Below are 22,398 nucleotides of genomic sequence, written 5' to 3'. Positions count from 1 at the left end.
ACTAAAATTCAAATCCCATATAAGAGCTAACCACAAAGCATGCAATGGGACACAGAGAAGAAATATGAAAGGGATATTTAAGGAAAGATTCTCATAGACACAGATATGCAGCATAAATTAGATATTTTGTTTTATTCTTTGCAATATAAATTGAAACTAAACTGCATCATCATTTAGATTAGAATCATTCTAAGAAAGATAAATCTCTTTCTAATTTTTTAAAAATTGGAAATTTGTGGTCTAATTCCCAGTGCTATGAACATCTTCATTTAAATAGGGAAATATGCTGGGGCGCCTGGGTGGCTTGGTCGGTTAAGCGTCCGACTTCGGCTCAGGTCATGATCTCACCGTCCGTGAGTTCGAGCCCCGCGTCGGGCTCTGTGCTGACAGCTCAGAGCCTGGAGCCTGTTTCAGATTCTGTGTCTCCCTCTCTCTCTGCCCCTCCCCTGTTCATGCTCTGTCTCTCTCTGTCTCAAAAATAAATAAACGTTAAAAAAAAATTTAAAAAATAAATAAATAAATAGGGAAATATGTGATTTTCTATTACCATTCAAAAGTAACAGTTGCACATCAATTGCTTTCATCTCATGATTTCCTTAATTGTATTTCCCAAATATTCTGAAAATCAGCTATTAATATACCCAGTTCATATATGAGAAAAGTGAGGCTGAAGAGGTATGTGGATTGTAGAGATCACAGAACAAGTGGCTCTTAGGATTTGAATCCAAGGTTAAGAGTACTTAGACTGTTTCTCTAATACTCACCTAATTTTAGGTATTACTAAAATTAATGCAAAAATAGCATTAAAATTTTCACAGAGCTTCAGTTTAAGCTGTACCAATAAAATTCTAAAGTAAAAATTCCATGAAGAAGGAAAAATAATATCAGGTTATGTTTTAAACATAAAGTGGAGAAATATAGTAAGTGTTCTCTGAGCCTGTGGACACAAAAAGATTTTTGATTTGTTCTGCTTTTCATTTGTTTATTTTTAAATATCTAATGTATTAAGTTTCAAAACTTTTAATTTATTTTATTTATTTATTTTAAATGTTTATTTACTTATTTTGAGAGAGAGCATGCGTACACGCACAGGAGAGGGTCAGAGAGAGAAGGAGAGAGAGAATCTCAAGCAGTCTCTGCACTGTTGATGCAGATCCCGTAGCAGGGCTCAAACTCACAAACCCGGAGATCATGACCTGAGTCGAAAACAAGCATTGGGTGCTTAACCAACTGAGCTTCCCAAGCACCCCTAACTACTTTATCTTTAAATGTTATTTATAATGGATTGATTTTGAGAATAAGATGGGCAAGCTCTTCAGAACACAAATTAGTAAAATACAGGTCCCAGATTACTGTCTACTGTTATATCTAAATTTTAACAGCTTACGTTTGAACAGCACTTTGGAGAGTGGAGTAGTATTTCCCAAAATGTGTTTCATACAATGAATATCTTTCCAACAAGAGTGCTGGCTGAGGGCCAAACGAGCTTAGCAAACACAGTGATACATATGTCTTTTTGGAGAGTCACAAACATATCTTTCCTCCCCTGGTAACATCTATTAATATCAGATATAATGTGGGAAATTATTGATTATTCTATTTAGTCCTCAAATCCTGTGCAAGAGATGACCTTATCCTACCTTTTCACGACCTATCAAGGTACCAGGCTATTAAGTAGCAGAGCAAGGATTTGCACTCAGATCTTCAGAGTAAGTCCAGAGATCTTTTCCCTTTCCACTTGGCTACAGTTCTTTTTTTTATCCCCACCAATACCTTCATGCTCTGTTTATTTTTAACCCATGTGTCCCATGCTGAAGGAAATTGCTTTTGCTGTCACTTCATGCAGTACTTTAGGATTTTGTTCCAATTTTAAGAGAGAATTCTTGATAACAGAATTGCTGTGTTAAGTATTTGTTTAAAGCTAAACCAGAAAACCACTCATGAGTAACAGAGGCAGTTAAATGGTACCATCTGGAGCAAGAGGCATCTGTAAGTATCCTTATTTAAGAACCAGTTTACAAATAATAACAGACCCCTGGAATTAAGCAGTTAGCTCCTTTGTTGTGAATAACAGCATTCAAGGGAAATGCTTGTTTCATTGCTTTTGAATCTTCACAAACAGAAATACCAGGATATTTTGGCTCTTTGCTTAGAAATACCCAGATGAGGATCTCTTAAATCAATAATATTTAGAGTAACAGATAATCCAGTCTCATAGAAAAGACCAAGAATAAAGTTTCATATTTAGAAGAAGAGCAAGTAAAACTGCTTAAAAGTGTAAAGTTGAACAAAAATCAAAATGGCTGCCCTAATGCTTCAGTGAAGATTGATTTCAAAGTAACTTTTTTCCCTGCAAACCTCCCTTCCTCCCTTCTCGTCTTAGCCTTTTGATTCAGGAACCTGGTACCACCCTGAAAACTACTAATTTGGGAGGCTGCAGCACATACATGATTCCTCTTGAAACTGGCTAGATCTGTATTTCTTTATAAATGTCCTAAGCCCCTTCCTCCAGGAGGGCTTGCAAATTTTGAAGGCCATAAACTGCTGCAACCTTCTCTGCCCAGCAAACCAATAAAGCTATTGTTCCTCTTTATCCCAAATTCTGTCTTCATGTATATTTTGGCTCCGAAGCACATGGGTTGGTTTTTGACAACACAAGGATATTAAACTTACCTAGATTACATCACAGGAAAGATGGGATGCATTTTTTTTTTCCAATATATGAAATTTATTGTCAAATTGGTTTCCATACAACACCCAGTGCTCATCCCAAAAGGTGCCCTCCTCAGTACCCATCACCCACCCTACCCTCCCTCCCACCCCCCATCAACCCTCAGTTTGTTCTCAGTTTTTAAGAGACTCTTATGCTTTGGCTCTCTCCCACTCTAACCTCTTTTTTTTTTTCCCTTCCCCTCCCCCATGGGTTTCTGTTAAGTTTCTCAGGATCCACATAAGAGTGAAACCATATGGTATCTGTCTTTCTCTGTATGGCTTATTTCACTTAGCATCACACTCTCCAGTTCCATCCACATTGCTACAAAAGGCCATATTTTGTTCTTTCTCATCGCCATGTAGTACTCCATTGTGTACATAAACCACAATTTCTTTATCCATTCATCAGTTGATGGCCATTTCGGCTCTTTCCACAATTTGGCTATTGTTGAGAGTGCTGCTATAAACATTGGGGTACAAGTGCCCCTATGCATCTGTACTCCTGTATCCCTTGGGTCAATTCCTAGCAGTGCTATTGCTGGGTCATAGGGTAGGTCTATTTTTTTTTTTTTAAATATATGAAATTTACTGTCAAATTGGTTTCCATACAACACCCAGTGCTCATCCCAAAAGGTGCCCTCCTCAATACCCATCACCCACCCTACCCTCCCTCCCACCCCCCCATCAACCCTCAGTTTGTTCTCAGTTTTTAACAGTCTCTTATGCTTTGGCTCTCTCCCACTCTAACCTCTTTTTTTTTTTTTTTTCCCTTCCCCTCCCCCATGGGTTTCTGTTACGTTTCTCAGGATCCACATAAGAGTGAAAGCATATGGTATCTGTCTTTCTCTGTATGGCTTATTTCACTTAGCATCACACTCTCCAGTTCCATCCACGTTGCTACAAAAGGCCATATTTCATTTTTTCTCATTGCCACGTAGTATTCCATTGTGTATATAAACCACAATTTCTTTATCCATTCATCAGTTGATGGACATTTCAGCTCTTTCCATAATTTGGCTATTGTTGAGAGTGCTGATATAAACATTGGGGTACAAGTGCCCCTATGCATCAGTACTCCTGTATCCCTTGGGTAAATTGCTAGCAGTGCTATTGCTGGGTCATAGGGTAGGTCTATTTTTAATTTTCTGAGGAACCTCCACACTGCTTTCCAGAGCGGCTGCACCAATTTGCATTCCCACCAACAGTGCAAGAGGGTTCCCGTTTCTCCACATCCTCTCCAGCATCTATAGTCTCCTGATTTGTTCATTTTGGCCACTCTGACTGGTGTGAGGTGATATCTGAGTGTGGTTTTGATTTGTATTTCCCTGATAAGGAGCGACGTTGAACATCTTTTCATGTGCCTGTTGGCCATCCGGATGTCTTCTTTAGAGAAGTGTCTATTCATGTTTTCTGCCCATTTCTTCACTGGGTTATTTGTTTTTCGGGTGTGGAGTTTGGTGAGCTCTTTATAGATTTTGGATACTAGCCCTTTGTCCGATATGTCATTTGCAAATATCTTTTCCCATTCCGTTGGTTGCCTTTTAGTTTTGTTGGTTGTTTCCTTTGCTGTGCAGAAGCTTTTTATCTTCATAAGGTCCCAGTAATTCACTTTTGCTTTTAATCCCCTTGCCTTTGGGGATGTGCCGAGTAAGAGATTGCTACGGCTGAGGTCAGAGAGATCTTTTCCTGCTTTCTCCTCTAGGGTTTTGATGGTTTCCTGTCTCACATTCAGGTCCTTTATCCATTTTGAGTTTATTTTTGTGAATGGTGTGAGAAAGTGGTCTAGTTTCAACCTTCTGCATGTTGCTGTCCAGTTCTCCCAGCACCATTTGTTAAAGAGACTGTCTTTTTTCCATTGGATGTTCTTTCCTGCTTTGTCAAAGATGAGTTGGCCATACGTTTGTGGGTCTAGTTCTGGGGTTTCTATTCTATTCCATTGGTCTATGTGTCTGTTTTTGTGCCAATACCATGCTGTCTTGATGATGACAGCTTTGTAGTAGAGGCTAAAGTCTGGGATTGTGATGCCTCCTGCTTTGGTCTTCTTCTTCAAAATTACTTTGGCTATTCGGGGCCTTTTGTGGTTCCATATGAATTTTAGGATTGCCTGTTCTAGTTTCAAGAAGAATGCTGGTGCAATTTTGATTGGGATTGCATTGAATGTGTAGATAGCTCTGGGTAGTATTGACATTTTGACAATATTTATTCTTCCAATCTATGAGCAGGGAATGTCTTTCCATTTCTTTATATCTTCTTCAATTACCTTCATAAGCTTTCTATAGTTTTCAGCATACAGATCTTTTACATCTTTGGTTAGATTTATTTCTAGGTATTTTATGCTTCTTGGTGCAATTGTGAATGGGATCAGTTTCTTTATTTGTCTTTCTGTTGCTTCATTATTAGTGTATAAGAATGCAACTGATTTCTGTACATTGATTTTTGTATCCTGCAACTTTGCTGAATTCATGTATCAGTTCTAGCAGACTTCTGGTGGAGTCTATCGGATTTTCCATGTATAGTATCATGTCATCTGCAAGAAATGAAAGCTTGACTTCATCTTTGCCAACTTTGATGCCTTTGATTTCCTTTTGTTGTCTGATTGCTGATGCTAGAACTTCCAACACTATGTTAAACAACAGTGGTGAGAGTGGGCATCCCTGTCGTGTTCCTGATCTCGGGGAAAAAGCTCTCAGTTTTTCCCCATTGAGGATGATGTTAGCTGTGGGCTTTTCATAAATGGCTTTTATGATCTTTAAGTATGTTCCTTCTATCCCGACTTTCTCAAGGGTTTTTATTAAGAAAGGGTGCTGAATTTTGTCAAAGGCCTTTTCTGCATCGATGGACAGGATCATATGGTTCTTTTCTTTCTTTTATTAATGTGATGTATCACGTTGATTGATTTGCGAATGTTGAACCAGCCCTGCATCCCAGGAATGAATCCCACTTGATCATGGTGAATAATTCTTTTTATATGCCGTTGAATTCGATTTGCTAGTATCGAATTTGCTAGAATTTTTGCAACCATATTCATCAGGGATATTGGCCTGTAGTTCTCTTTTTTTACTGGGTCTCTGTCTGGTTTAGGAATCAAAGTAATGCTGGCTTCATAGAATGAGTGTGGAAGTTTCCCTTCCCTTTCTATTTCTTGGAATAGCTTGAGAAGGATAGGTATTATTTCTGCTTTAAACGTCTGGTAGAACTCCCCTGGGAAGCCATCTGGTCCTGGACTCTTATTTGTTGGGAGATTTTTGATAACCGATTCAATTCCTTCGCTGGTTATGGGTCTGTTCAAGCTTTCTATTTCCTCCTGATTGAGTTTTGGAAGAGTGTGGGTGTTTAGGAATTTGTCCATTTCTTCCAGGTTGTCCAATTTGTTGGCATATAACTTTTCATAGTATTCCCTGATAATTGTTTGTATCTCTGAGGGATTGGTTGTAATCATTCCATTTTCATTCATGATTTTATCTATTTGGGTCATCTCCCTTTTCTTTTTGAGAAGCCTGGCTAGAGGTTTGTCAATTTTGTTTATTTTTTCAAAAAACCAACTCTTGGTTTCGTTGATCTGCTCTACCATTTTTTTTAGATTCTATATTGTTTATTTCTGCTCTGCTCTTTATTATTTCTCTTCTTCTGCTGGGTTTAGGCTGCCTTTGCTGTTCTGCTTCTATTTCCTTTAGAAATAGGTGTGCTGTTAGATTTTGTATTTGGGATTTTTGTTTCTTGAGATAGGCCTGGATTGCAATGTCTTTTCCTTTCAGGACTGCCTTCGCTGCATCCCAAAGCATTTGGATTGTTGTATTTTCATTTTCGTTTGTTTCCATATATTTTTTGATTTCTTCTCTAATTGCCTGGTTGACCCACACATTCTTTAATAGGGTGTTCTTTAACCTCCATGCTTTTGGAGGTTTTCCAGACTTTTTCCTGTGGTTGATTTCAAACTTCATAGCATTGTGGTCTGAAAGTATGCATGGTATAATTTCAATTCTTGTATCCTTATGAAGGGCTGTTTTGTGACCCAGTATATGATCTATCTTGGAGAATGTTCCATGTGCACTCGAGAAGAAAGTATATTCTGTTGCTTTGGGATGCAGAGTTCTAAATATATCTGTCAAGTCCATCTGATCCAATGTATCCTTCAGGGCCCTTGTTTCTTTATTGACCGTGTGTCTAGATGATCTATCGATTTCTGTAAGTGGAGTGTTAAAGTCCCCTGCAGTTACCACATTCTTATCAATAAGGTTGCTTATGTTTGTGAGTAATTGTTTTATATATTTGGGGGCTCCGGTATTTGGCACATAGACATTTATAATTGTTAGCTCTTCCTGATGGATAGACCCTGTAATTATTATATAATGCCCTTCTTCATCTCTTGTTACAGCCTTTAATTTAAAGTCTAGTTTGTCTGATATAAGTATGGCTACTCCAGCTTTCTTTTGGCTTCCAGTAGCATGATAAACAGTTCTCCATCCCCTCACTCTCAATCTAAAGGTGTCCTCAGGTCTAAAATGAGTCTCTTGTAGACAGCAAATAGATGGGTCTTGTTTTTTTATCCATTCTGATACCCTATGTCTTTTGGTTGGCGCATTTAATCCATTTACATTCAGTGTTATTATAGAAAGATACGGGTTTAGAGTCATTGTGATGTCTGTATGTTTTATGCTTGTACCGATGTCTCTGGTACTTTGTCTGACAGGATTCCCCTTAGGATCTCTTGTAGGGCTGGTTTCATGGTGACAAATTCCTTCAGTTTTTGTTTGTTTGGGAAGACCTTTATCTCTCCTTCTATTCTAAATGACAGACTTGCTGGATAAAGGATTCTCGGCTGCATATTTTTTCTGTTCATCACATTGAAGATCTCCTGCCATGCCTTTCTGGCCTGCCAAGTTTCAAAAGAGAGATCAGCCACGAGTCTTATAGGTCTCCCTTTATATGTGAGGGCACGTTTATCCCTTGCTGCTTTCAGAATTTTCTCTTTATCCTTGTATTTTGCCAGTTTCACTATGATATGTCGTGCAGAAGATCGATTCACGTTACGTCTGAAGGGAATTCTCTGTGCCTCTTGGATTTCAATGCCTTTTTCCTTCCCCACTTCAGGGAAGTTCTCAGCTATTATTTCTTCAAGTACACCTTCAGCACCTTTCCCTCTCTGTTCCTCCTCTGGGATACCAATTATGTGTATATATTATTTCTTCTTAGTGTATCACTTAGTTCTCTAATTTTCCCCTCATACTCCTGGATTTTTTTATCTCTTTTTCTCAGCTTCCTCTTTTCCCATAATTTTATCTTCTAGTTCACCTATTCTCTCCTCTGCCTCTTCAACCCAAGCCATGGTCGTTTCCACTTTATTTTACATCTCGTTTAAAGCATTTTTCAGCTCCTCCTGACTGTTCCTTAGTCCCTTGATCTCTGTAGCAAGAGATTCTCTGCTGTCCTCTATACTGTTTTCAAGCCCAGTGATTAATTTTATGACTATTATTCTAAATTCACTTTCTGTTATATTATTTAAATCCTTTTTGATCAGTTTATTAGCTGTTGTTATTTCCTGGAGATTCTTTTGAAGGGAATTCTTCCGTTTGGTCATTTTGGATAGTCCCTGGAGTGGTGCGGACCTGCAGGGCACTTCCCCTGTGCTGTCTTGAATAACTGGAGTTGGTGAGCGGGGCCGCAGTGAGACCTGATGTCTGCCCCCAGCCCACCACTGGGGCCACAGTCAGACTGGTGTGTGCCTTCTCTTCCCCTCTCCTAGGGGCAGGATTCACTGTGGGGTGGTGTGGCCCTTCTGGGCTACTTGCACACTGCCAGGCTTGTGGTGCTGGGGTCTGGCGTATTAGCTGGGGTGGGTAGGCAAGGTGCACGGGGGCAGGAGGGGCAGACTTAGCTCGTTTCTCCTTAGGTGATCCACTTCAGGAGGGGCCCTGTGGCAGTGGGAGGGAGTCAGACCCGCTGCCTGAGGGGTGGCTCCGCAGAAGCACAGCATTGGGTGTTTCCGCGGAGCAAGCAAGTTCCCTGGCAGGAACTGGTTCCCTTTGGGATTTTGGCTGGGGGATGGGCGGGGGAGATGGTGCTGGCAAGCGCCTTTGTTCCCTGCCAAACAGCTCTGTCGTCCCCGGGCTCAGCAACTCTCCCTCCCTTTGTCCTCCAGCCTTCCCGCTTCCGAGCAGAGCTGTTCACTTATGACCTCCCAGATGCTAAGTCGCGCTTGCTTCGGAACACACTCCATCCGGCCCCTCCGCTTTTGCCAGCCAGACTCGGGGGCTCTGCTTGGCCGGCAGGCTGCCCCTCTGCCCCGGCTCCCTCCCGCCAGTCCGTGCAGCACGCACCGCCTCGCTGCCCTTCCTACTCTCTTCCGTGGGCCTCTCATCTGTGCTTGGCTCCAGAGACTCTGTTCTGCTAATCCTCTAGCGGTTTTCTGGGTTATTTAGCCAGGTGTAGGTGGAATCTAAGTGATCAGCAGGACGCGCGGTGAGCCCAGCGTCCTCCTATGCCGCCATCTTCCAACGATCTCCCGGGATGCATTTTTTAAAAAAATCAGAAGATTCACTTCATAACAAATAAAAATATTGTATAAATTAGACAAAGCGTCTAGTCATTATCTGTTGCAGATTGTGTTTTCACTTTATACATTGCTTGTCTGCATAACATGCATCAAAATCAGATTTTGACTCTTTTGTACTGTTTATGGCATATGGTGTGTGCTTAAGAAATATATGGAGAAGAAATATAGATAAGAATATAGGCATAGACATAGGCACAGATACAGCAAGCAGTATAATCAAAGACTAATCCTTTACAAAAACAAATGCAAAGCAATTCTCAGGCCCAGGAAGTCATAGCTCCTTAGGGCAATGTTTTCCTATCTGAAAATGGTAACACTTGTACTGTGTATTATACTCTAAGGTAAACAGATACAGCTTAAGACCAAAGAAGACTCACCAAGGGCAGTTAGGGAAGGGGGGTTGATCTGGCCACTGAAAGCCTTGCTCAGCCATACTCAGGCCTGTGGGTATCAAAATTTCTGCAAGTTGGGCCCCAGAAGCTACAACTTTTCTTTCATTTGCCTTCCATTTCCATAGACTTCACTGAAAATGGATTTTTTTTGGGGGGGGGGGTATAAATTTGCACATCACCTTCAAGTTAGCATGAACAAGTGTATTACTTACTATAAAGGACCCCAGGCTCACTGTAGAACCCAGGTTACACCATACCTAGTATCTATTTTCATCCTCAAATGCTTTTTCTTTCTCTGTAGACAAAAACAACTTTCAAGGCAAAATTAGTTTCAAACATTTATAAGATCATTGTTAAACTATATTGAAATCACATATATGTACAATCTGTAAAAAACAAAAAATTCTGAAGATCCTAAATGGATCTGAACATCCATCAGTGACTTGTTTATGAATTTATATTTTTTCACTATCACACTATTCCCAAGGGCAATGTAAATCATGTTCTGAACTTAAATATTTTCCTCTCACACTCTTCTCAAAATAAGACCTCATCACTGTCTCTGAGAGTTAAAGGAGGTGAGGTAATGAATAGCAGAGGTGATGTGAGAACTCCAAGAGAGTTTAGAAATGTAAATACTGTACAGCAAATGAACAAACCACCAGGAGAATAAATTATAATAAAAATAAATATATACATATATATTTAAAACACATATACATAACACACACATATATATGAAAAATATATATGAATATTAGATTGTTCCTCAGTCTCCTTGCCTTCATGGATAAATAATCTATGTTTCTTTTTTTCTCATAATTTAGATTTATATTAAATATAATTTATATTAATTTATAATATTTAGACACAAAAGTATTATGGTTAAAATTATTTAGCTAGAAGTGCATTTTTATTTTAATAATGGCCATTTGACAATGCCATTAAGTGTTTTCTCTCAAATATTTTCTGTGTCTATACAGTATATAAGTATTTGAAAGTATACTGACTCAACCAAAGCACCTTTAAATGGACAACACTGTAGAATGCATAACATAATCTAAGTCCACTTTCTTCTTAAATTCTTAGAAGAAAGAGATTTTTTTTTTCTTTTCCACACTCAACTCCCTTTTTCATTTTCTCCCTGATTCACTGGCCCTGTGCAAACTTCCTCACTATAAACAAATTCCTTCCTCCTTTTTTTAACTTTCTGTTTACTAAATACAGTGGTTAAAGAGTAGATAAGGAGATACAGAAACATCTTAGCTCTATAAATTCTATCTCATATCTTCAGATCCTGTCCTATCACTGGGATTTTGTGATGTCCCATGTAAATAACTATTTAAATACAATTAAGAGAATGGAGGGAGGGTTAGTCACAATTCAAAAATAGTGACAAAATAGTCTGCAATATCTAAGCAACTTAGTTTTACTGCATTTCTTCTGCTTTGTTTCTAAGGATCTATTCCGACAGATCTCTTGCCCAATGTAGAAGACCCCAGGGAATCTGAAGTGCCAATGGTTACTTTTGGTGCAAGAAAAGGGTGGGATTGGGAAAAATTCCCCAAAGCCTAGTTTCATCAAACTTTCTTTCATGTTAGTAGTTGTGCTTCAATGATTAGGTGCCCCTAGGTGACTTTTCCATGACATTCATATTATTGTGCTTTTAACTTTTTCACAGTGCTTTCATTTTTTTTTTTTTTCCATTTCATAAGTTTCACATCTCTTTGAGTGCCTGGAGTGACTATACCATATATTGTGCTTATCGTAGCTTACACAAAACTCTCTATTTTGGTAACATTTAAGATGTCCTTTGTTGTGACACATTTTGGCAATTTGGGCAAAGAAAAAGAAAGCATTCACTAATATAGTGTATTTGGAAATAGGTACAATAAGCTAGCTTTGCATAATGCTACTCAAATCAAAAGGTTTAATTTGCGGAATGAATGACTACACAATGTAGTCTTTAAATATATAAAGAAAAAAAGCCCTCTAAAAATGAAAAGGAACTTGGGCACCTTTTTTTTTTTTTTTTTTTTTTTTTTTTGCACAAATTCCTTAGAAGCTTTCGTGAACTCATCTTTCTTTCTCAAGGTAATTATGTTTAAAAAGAAACCTGCAAAAAGCTAAATAATTGATCTGTATAGGCTTAAATGGAAACATGTACCTTGTCATCAATGGGGGAGGGGGAATGGCAGGTTTTAAAGGCATAAATATCATTGAAGCATTTATCATACTTGGAAGGATAGTGTTAATGGGAAGACTTCCTATGTTCATGTGATTTGCTTTTGTAGAACAAGATATATGTTAAATTATTCAATGGTTGATTGTGAGGGTTGCTTGATTTTGATTTGACATTTTTAGTTCCAGCACTAACTGAGATTTTAACAATAACTTGTAAAATAGAGTTCCAAAATTGTGATATGAAAATAAACTTTATCAGAATAAAAGTAATATCAAAACCAGTGTCTGATTCCTCCCATGAACACATCATTCCCACAGGAACAGTGGGATATGCAAATAAATTGATATATATGTACAAACACATCTACTTCATTTTTTTTTTATATTTATTTATTTTGATAGAGAGAGCATGAATGGGGTAGGGCCAGAGAGAGAGGGAGGCAGAGAATCTCAAGCAGGCTCCACACTACCAGCACAGAGCCTGATGTGGGGCTCGATCTCACAAACCGTGAGATTATGACCTGAGCTGAAATCAAGACTCAGATGCTTAACCAACTGAGCCACCCAGGTGCCCCAAAAAACATCTGCTTTAGAAGTCCTTACATTACTGTGTGGGTGGGGAATAGGTTATATCACACCATTTCATTTTTAAATTATGTCTGGTTTATATTAAAATAAATTTATTTCAAAAGTCTCAGTCTTTTCAATATTATGAAGAAGATACATTCACATTAATTAACAGGAATCACTTATATAACACTTATTATGTGCCAGGCTCTGTACTAAGCATTTTATATGAAAAATTCTTTTAATTATCTCAAGAACTGAATGAGGTGTGTTCTATCACTGTGTCCACAGTACAGATGAGGAAACAAAGCACAGAGAGTTTAAGGGATTTAAACTTTGTCAGGCTCAGTGTCCACACTCTGAACACTACATTATGCTGTCTCTAGGTATGTCTTAGATGCACATTTTATAGTAGAAGTGTGTAATGTAGATGAAAGGTTGAAAACATGTTTGATTATCATCTACATGCTAAATGAATGTAAGAATAGGGACACAGCAGGCTAAATCTGTCTTATTCACTCACATCTAGACCTAGAATACTGCAGTAAATAAAGTAATTGTTTAGTCTATTTTGGTGCATAAAAGAATCCCACCAGATAATTATTGGTGCCGCTCAACAGAGTCAAAGTCCCAAGTTTTTAGTTATGATCATGCTGGATCCACTGGTGATAGAAACAGAACTTATCAGTTCATTTTACAAATATAAATACATAGTTGGTTGGACCAACTAAATAAAAAAGAACAGAAAAGACCCCACTCCACCCCCCCCAAAAAAAAGTTTCACAGAGTGTGCTTTTGCCTAAATATTACTGATCTAAGCTTCCCTCTAACATTCTAGAATTCTAAGGAGGATAAAATAAGATAAACTTTTCTCTTAGTTCATTCTCTTTCCCTTGTATCCTCCTTGCCACCAGCCTTGTTTTTTGTTTGTTTGTTTGTTTGGTTGGTTTTTTTTTTTTTTGGGACTAAATAACTCATATCAGCTTGCTTTTCTCTTTCTTATTTTTGTTGGTTTTTTTTTCCCCTTGAAATGGAAAGCAACTGAGTGTTCCATTTATTCAGACATGCAACACAAATATCTATAGCATCTTTCTTCAAACCTGCTACATCTCCAATTTTAACCCACAATTAAATCAAACATTTTATTGAGAAAATAGATGCAATCAGACAAAATCACCTCATTTTTACAGATTCATCAATCTAACTGCCAATGTCCTCATGTATCTGGCCTCTTCTCTGTTTTTGCTTCTACTGAGAGAAATAGACTCTTGGGTACATCCTAATTCATCCCTCTTGCCTATTTAAAGACAAATGTGCTGCAATTATTCCTTCGATCTCCTGCGCCATTAATTTCTTCCTCACTCTAAAACCATTTCCATCAGCATGCAAACAAGTCTTAGTTGTACCTATTTGTAAAAAGAAAAATATCACTTGACCCTAGATCATTTCCTCTGTCACAACAAAACTTCTTGACCAAGTACATCAAGAAGTCTCAACTTCTTTACCTTCCACTCTAATGTCACCCCACTCATATGACTAAAACGTTTTAATAGCTGCTACTGCACTTAGGAAAAAATCGAAATTCCTTACCGGGACCTACAATATTTTAAAGAATTTGGCTTCTACTTATCTCTCCCTACTTCATCCTCCTTTAATCGCACTCATAATGCTCTGCACCCACTCACCTTTCTTCTGTCCCTTGAAAATTCAAGTTCTCCCCTCCCTTAAGGTCAGTATCTGCTATTGTTTCTGCCTGGAACACTTAACATCCTGAGTATCAAATAGCCTCTTACTCTTTGTTCAGGTCATATCAAATATCATCTCTTTAGAGAGGCTCTCCTGATAGTACTATGTAAGAGGCTTATATTATCTATCTACAGCTGTGTAACTAATCACTTCAAAATGTAGCAGTTTAAAATATCTGCTCCACTCAATTAATGCTTCCTGTGACTATCTCTTATGCCCAAGTTCAGCCAATAATAGGATAGTTAACAATAGCTAGGAAGACCACAATTAACAACTGTGTCCATTCGATACACCCCACTCAGTTCTAGTGTACAGTTCTTACAAGGAAAGGGATGGCATCCAAAACTCAGACATTTGTCCTACTTTTTTTTTTTTTTTTTTCACTTCAAGATACTGGGTCTTTGCCTCTTCTTTAATGAAATTTTCAGGAAGTTATTAGCCGAGATTAATTCTGAAATATTAACTCATTTAACTTCAGTACTCTAAACTTATCACAGGATTCATATGTTCATAGATTTAAATAGAGAAAACATAAATCTAAAATTTAGGTGCATATGGTTTTTCAGGGAGAGGCATAAGTAGAAAGCAAAGTACAAATAGCAAAGACCAGAGAAAAGCATATACCTAACGTCCACTTTTTACTTCTTTATACCTAGCCATAAAGGCTCTAGAGAAATCTCAAGTTTCATGTGCTTGTATAATCCACATGATACTGTACCATGTGAAAAAAAATAAACTGTAACACCTGGGATGGCTGTTTAACATGCTACATAAGAAATGCCATGGCTTCCTTGTTTCTGCCCTATGGGGCAGGTATTTCCAGTTGGGACTTTCCCCAACAAAAGGACCTTAAAACACTTGTCCTATAGCCACAAGATGCATAAAGAAAACAGACAAATATTTCTGGAGATGGAATGACAGAGAATTGTCACATCTCGTCAGCATTTGGCAGCATAATGGAGAAGAGTAAAACTTCCCATAGAACTCAATTGATAAAGACTCAGTACTTAAATACTGCTTTGAAGATGTGTATAATAAAATACCAGCGTAATGGGGTGCCTGGAATGCCTGGTGAGGCAGAGCTTTAATTTGTTTTACTGAGCATAGTACCAGCTGCTTCTCTGTTTAGGCAGAGGTAAAAAAGTCATCCTAAAGCCATTCTTCTCTATTCTGTGTAGTTATGCAGTTATACAAATGTAAGGCACAGTCATTCCTAACTGAACAAATCTGTTAGATTTAGCAGGGCTGCACCTAACTCTTGGTAATCAGAGCCTCAGAAGTGGGTGCACCAATTTACATAAGGAACTTTTGGTGAACGAAGGAGGGGAAATTTGAACCACTTCTCCCTGAGGCTAAAAAGTAAGGAAAACTATTTAATGGAGGGAGGTCACCCTGACTAAATTCTGACAGCCACTGACACCCCAAGCCCCTAAGGGAAATTCACTGGGAGGGAAGAGAAAAATATGTTTGATCTGGGATCAGCAGGATTCCTTAAAGAGGCAAGGCTACAACTGTCCTGGTTTATGACTGTAGAAATAGTGACTGAAAGCTATGAACTTTGGGCTCAAATATGGAACACCAGCATAGTTTGCACAAAGATCTAAACCATCTAATAAGCCATCACTAGAGAACCAATCATATTCAATAGTAACTCTATAGTGGGAAAAGTGCAATGAACTGATTGGACACTTCTGGTATTCCCTCTCTACCTGGCTTTCAGAAGCGGGGCTGACTTGTGGGCCTGGCAAAGCCTTGCATGTCCCATGTCTTCCTGGCATAGTTTGTATTTGTGTACAGACTGCTCAGGATTATATTGTTGAAATATGACGGTACAAGATGATGCTAATGACATAGTAAGAAATTGAGCCCAGAATCCAGATCCAGGAGATGTGCTAAAAATAATTTTTACAGTCATATAATGCTATTGTTTAGAGTTCTAGGATATGGTTAGGGTTTAAGAAACCTGGTGTGGTGGACAGATACTAAGATGACCCTCCAATAATTTCCACCACCTGATGTCTCCTTGTGTCCATGCCTTTATGTAAATCCTCATCTTTGAGTGAGGGTGGGACTTGTGATGTGCTTCTAGCCAAAGAACTTTGGACAGGTGATAGGATATCACTCTCATGATTATATTACATTACACAAAACTCCATTTAAGCAGATCAGAGAGACGGGGAAATCTCACTGATGGCTTGATGACGTAAGCAGTCATGTTGAGGAAGTATATGTGACCAAGAACTGGGGGTAGCCTGTAGGGATTCCAACCATCCTTTAGGACCTCTGGGTGGCCTCCAGATGACACCCAGCAAAGCCAGCCTCTGTCATATAGCTACAAGGAAATCAATTCTGCCAACAAACTAAATGAGCTTCGAAGTGGGTTTTTCTCCAAATGAAAACATAGCCCAATGGGCACTCTGCAGCTTTATGAACCCCTAAGCAGAGGACCCATTAAGCCTTGTCCAGACTCCTGACCCACAAAAACTGTGAAATAAGAAATATGTTTGTTTTAAGTCACTAAGTTTGAAGTAATTTGTTATACAGCAATAGACTATTATTTTACTATTATACTTGGTAAACCCCACTGAGGACTTTCCCAGCCTGCCAGGCTCCACCATAGACAGGCAGATGACCCTTGCTGGGATACAAATATATTTCCCATGAGAAAAATGGATCCTGGAGAAGCCTCACTGGGGAACTTTACCCAGACTAATATTTTCTCACATGTTTTTCGTGAGAATGTATTTCTTGAGCTTACTGTATAAAACATAATTCTGTAAGATATAAGAGTAAGACTGATATTTTTTTATCAGTTCTCAAAACTCCACAGAACAAATTCATGTTTCTTTCTTTAACAGCTCCTAGAGTTAAAGGCATTATATACTGAGTGTTTGTGTCCCTTCAAAATTCATGTGTTGAAACTCCACTCTCCAATGTGATGGTATTAGGAAGTGAAGGCTTTGGGAGGTAATAAAGATTAAGTGAGGTCATGACAGTAGAACCCTTATAGGATTAGTACCCTTATAAGAATCATGAGATCATTTTTTTCCTCTCTCTATTCTTCATCATGTAAAAGTGCAACAAGAAGTTGGCAGTTTGCAACCCAGAAGAGTGCTGTCACCAGGACCTGACCATGGTGGCACTGTGATCTCAGACTTGCAGTCTCCAGAACTGTGAGAAATATACTTTGGTTGTTTATAAGCCACCCCAATCTATGGTACTTATGTCACAGCAGCCTGAACAGACTGAGACATGGAGAATAGAAGTGAAGTTCTAAGTAAAGGAAACTAATATTAAAATAGTAAAAAAGGAACCATTTTTCTAATCCCTACTTCCTACTTCTTGTGGTTATTATCGGTTAAAAATCTTTAGCAATCCTCGAAGGAGTTGTGTGCATAAGAAACCCATATGATATTGGGTTATGCATAAAGGAGACTTTAAGTGTGGTATACTAGAAATCATGTTCATATTCACAGAACTCGGTGAAAATTGGAAAAAGCAGAGAAATCCTCAGAGACATATCAGACACATCAACTTTCATATTTAATTTATATGTGATTGACTGGATATATTCTTATTATAATTATTTTTATTGCCTATCACAAGAACTAATCCCCCCCATCCTTGTACTGCCCATCAAAGATCTGGACACATCTCAAGGGTTCAGGGTGGGAACAGGCCTCAGATTTCTGTAATTCAACGAAAGGCCTCTATATCCTCATTTATGTTCTAAGCTCTGAGAAAACTCCTGGAAAGCCTATCTCCTCCCCAGTTTGTCTGCCTTCTTCTCTACAAGTTTAGGCTTAAAGAGAACACAAACCAACAAAGACAGGGTGGAAATTGTCTTTTGGGGTCCTGATCACACTTCAGTTCTTGGCCCTGACACATGAAAGTGGTCAAGAATTCCACAAGCAAAGAGTTCAGAACTCAGAACACAAAATCTGGCAAACTTCTTGAGTTTTAGGGAGAAGCAAGCAACAGACTTCTCACATCTTCCCCATTCACTGGTTTAAACAGAACACAATTTAATAGTGGTAGAATGTCTTGCCACTTGATCCCAAGTTAAATACCCTCCCCCATAGCTTTACTCATATAGAGATACCTTAGGTAGTAGACAATATCTTACAATTAGCCTTTGGGAGGCTGCATCTAGAACCAGCAGTTCTAGAGTGAACTGCATCTAGTTCTGCATCTAGAACCAGCAGTTCAGAGTGAACAGAACCAGGTAAGCAACAATATTAATATAACACTCTTAATTCTGCCCGAGTATGCCACAAGTTATGGATAACTTTTCTCTCCAGGGAGAAGAAAGGAAGATAATTGTTTTATTAGAAATAGTAGCATAGCAATAGAAACAGGCAGGTAAATTCCTGAAACTAGAGGTAGAGGGGAAAGAAAACATTTAGCCCTCCCCCTTGCCAAGCTTCTATCCTGCTCCTTTGACCCCTCTCAGACTAACTCTCAGGCAACAGGTATTACCACTGCCTTTTGGGATATGGGTTAATAAATCTTCCCACTACTCTATCCATAACGAAGAGAAGTCCTCAGTTTTGTTGATGTTGGGGTAATTATTTTCTGTTTGCCAAGCTGGATCTCTGAATTCATTTTTTTTTCTTGAATACATTTTCATCCCAAAGGAAACATTGTTTTTCAAGGTGATTCAATTCTCCTAGACCATACAGATTTTGTGGTATTATTGGATTAAATAGGCCTTATGGGTTTACCTTGGGAACCTGGACACCATTTATAACATTTTCTGTGGGGGGAATACATTTCAAGCTGTAAACTACCAGATCTACAAAAAGCTCATTAGTAAGCCAGAAATGCTCTTTCTTCTCTTTGCCTTACCTTTGCCTGTGAGAAAAGCAACCACAATGGTACGAACTGCATTCTTTTAACTAACTTCTTTTATCAGCTGGAATGCTTTTGTCTGTAAGTAACAGAAGACCCTGCTAAACGTGGCTTAAAAAATAAGGACATTTATTATGACATTCAGGAGGAAGTCCAGCGAGAAACAGATCTAAGCATTGGCTCAGCAGCCTAACAATGCCTTAAAGCACCTAAGCTCGTTCTAACCTCTGGCTTGCCTTGCTCTGCCTGTCACAAACTTCCTCATCCCCAACCCCTTAGGCAGCAGTAACTCTATGCATTAAATCCTCATAACAACATCCAAAGGCTGGAAAGGAAAGGGAACTGAGGAGTTTTCTCCTTAACGCGTATTTCTTTTATCAGGAAAAATACTTTTTCCAGAAGCCTTGCAACAGACTTTTTTTCATGTCCTCTTGGTCAAAACTTGGTTACATACAAATCCCAAATGGATCTCTGGTTGAAAGGGGAATGATACTATGGCGATATCCTTCATATTTCATACCTGAGCTAGAAGTGAACTCATCTTTCCTGAGCACATTTTTCCCAAACTTGAACAAAATTGGGGTTTGATCAGGGAAGAAGAGAGGACTGGTTGTTGGTAGGTAACCAATAGCATATGTCACATTGTAATTTTACTCCCATTTATTTCCTCTTGCTTAAGAGGTTTACTCTAGACCGGTAACATATGGCACTGGGCTGTGAAGATGAGACTTTAATGGGATACAAAGCACATTAACAAAATGTGTGCTAAATTGCAATGCTATGGTTGTGCTGCAAATTCAATGTTGTGAAATTATATTCCTGATTAGACAGTATAAATAGTGCAATGCCAGTTTGGATGTTACAGTGATTCATTGAGTTTAAAGACATAACATGTGGAAAACTCCCTAGTGCTAACAATGCTTTTCACTGACCTATGTCCAATAAGCCAAAAGATAAAACATGTGAAATTCACATATAAACAAGAATGTTAGTTATATGCCACTTACTGTACAGATGGTCCCCAACTTACAATGGTTTGACTTATGATTTTTCAGCTTTATGATAGTGTGAAAGTGATACACATTTAGTAGAAACTTTATTTTGAATTTTGAATTTTGATCTTTTCCCAGGCTAGTAACATGCAGTCCAATCCTTTCTAGTGATGCTCGGCAATGGCAGTCGGAGCTCTGTCAGCCATGGGATCATGAGGGTAAACAACTGATACATTTACAACCACGTTGCACCCACACAACTATTCTGTTTTTCACTTTCAACACAACATCCAATAAATTACATGAAATACTCAACATTTAATTATAAAATAGGCGTTGCATTAGATGATTTTGCCCAACTGCAGGCTAATGTAAGTGTTCTGAGCACATTCAAAAGACTAGGCTAAGCTATGCTGTTCAGTAGGTTAGGTATATTAAATGCATTTTCAACTAATGATATTTTCAACTTACAACATTTATCAGGGTTTTATCAGGACATAACCCTATCATAAGTCAAGGAAGATGTGTTCATTGAAATTATGGCAGCTTTTCTATGATTAATAACACAGGAAATGTCACTGATAGTCTAGGGACTATTAGCAATAGTTTTCTCAAAGCAATATCCCGTGAATTAGAGTCAGATATAACCAACAATACAGTCACCAAAGACACCCTTCTCCAATAATACTCTTAGACACCTATTTAATAAAGACCATTGCTCCTTTTGTAAAGATCATACTCCTTATCACAAGGTTGCGTAAAAATAACTCACAACTTAGAAACGTATCTTAGGTCATCTTCTTTGTCTCAACAAGAGTGTGCAGCTCCCACCATAGAACCCAAAGAGAGGAGAGGTGAGTTCTAAACCCACTCAACTCCAGTGAAGTAATCTGATACAGGCTGGGTTACAGCCAGATTCAATTACTTATGCCTAAAACAAAGCTACAACACTTAAATACACAGAATCACAATGTCAACGTCTACTAGAATTTTCCTACGAATACAATGTGGTCCCTAGAAGAGAGGATAGTCCTTCTATAACCATATCCTGGTTGGGAACCTTGTGAAAAGATATGAGTCTAAGAGAGAGTATACCCTCTGTATTACCTCTCTCCTTTAACTTTGAAATATCACATAGTAATGAAAACGATGTGTCATTATGACTTTCTTTGACTTACTTCTCTTCCTATGTGGGGTCAGAGCAAGTGAAAGCAGGGGTTCCCATCATTCTTTATTGAATGTCAATAGTTCTTTCTTCCTTAACTTTAGTTGGAGAGTGAAGATAAAAGGATTATCAAAATGAGAGTCTTCTCACTTCATCAGATTTAATGTGTGTCTGAAAGGGAGGAAAGCAATGCTTAAAGAGCATATAATGTATCTTTTCTTTTTGCACAAAACCAAAGGAAGAATAAAAAAGAAGTACACAGACCACATTTACATGGGAAATATTTTTTAACTACAGTGAAAACTATTTTACAAATTTTAGTCATTAGCCATAAAGTTAGAGCAATCTTAAAATTAGAAATAAATAAACAATGTCGGGGTAACCTAAAGCTATTCGTGTCAATTCAACTTGAATTCCTAACAGTTGTGCAGTTTGCAATTAACAATCTAACACTGCATTGTCCTATCAAATTTGAATTACGATCTTAATCAATTTATCAATAATAATTTAATGGTTGTTCAGCACTAGGCTTAGCTCTTTTAAGGAATACAAAGGGACTATAAACACAATGTCTGCTTCAAGGAGTTTACATCATAGTCAAGGAGATGATTATTACACTTGAAACAATACAGCATAATGCAGCAACTATATAAATTAAATGCTAGATTTACATGCAATCTGAAATGTACACATGTTCATATACTTCTGATATTTTATTTCTCATCTATTTTCTTCTTTTGACTTTTTGTACATGCAGTTTCTCTCCATTAGCTTGGCTATTGGTCTTTATAATGTGGGTGAAGCACCAGGCTTAATGTACTGTAGATTTTATCTAAAGCTGGTGTCTGTGACAGTTTCTGTCTGCCTTTACAAAGCCCAAAATAAAACTAAGCTAAAGTATTCTTGAACTTTTTATAATGTGAATAACTTTCTGCTTGCTTAAGAATTGTTTGGAATAATTTCTCAGGAAAGAACAGATGTTGGTAAAGCTAAAGAACTAATTGGGTTTTGCACAGTTCTGTCAATACATGGGAAAGCTTCTGTCTATCTAGATACCTGCCAGAAAATAACAAAAGGTTTTCACTGACATGCAAAGCAAGAGTTCATTTAATTTTTCAGAATTCTATTTTTCAACTCTATGTTCATTAGTTACGTTGATATTCTTTGTCCCTAATTATGTTGTTTTAGGTGCTGAAAGATTTATTTAAAAAATATGTATAACTAATTACAAAACTA

The 22,398-nt window shown here is 38.1% G+C and overlaps 1 long non-coding RNA gene across 6 annotated transcripts in view; it reads right to left on the bottom strand.

Annotated features, from left to right (window-relative positions):
* The window catches only part of LOC102961944, a 285,798-nt gene that overhangs the window by 205,615 nt on the left and 57,785 nt on the right, over positions 1–22,398 (bottom strand). For all 6 annotated transcript variants that reach the window (XR_006207807.1, XR_006207806.1, XR_006207804.1 and 3 more), the window contains exon 5: positions 21,176–21,333. This is a non-coding gene — a long non-coding RNA (uncharacterized LOC102961944). The remainder of the gene's footprint in view (positions 1–21,175; positions 21,334–22,398) is intronic.

Source organism: Panthera tigris, chromosome C2, assembly GCF_018350195.1.
Source record: "Panthera tigris isolate Pti1 chromosome C2, P.tigris_Pti1_mat1.1, whole genome shotgun sequence".
NCBI lineage: Eukaryota > Metazoa > Chordata > Mammalia > Carnivora > Felidae > Panthera > Panthera tigris.
This window is presented reverse-complemented; position numbering and strand designations above follow the sequence as displayed.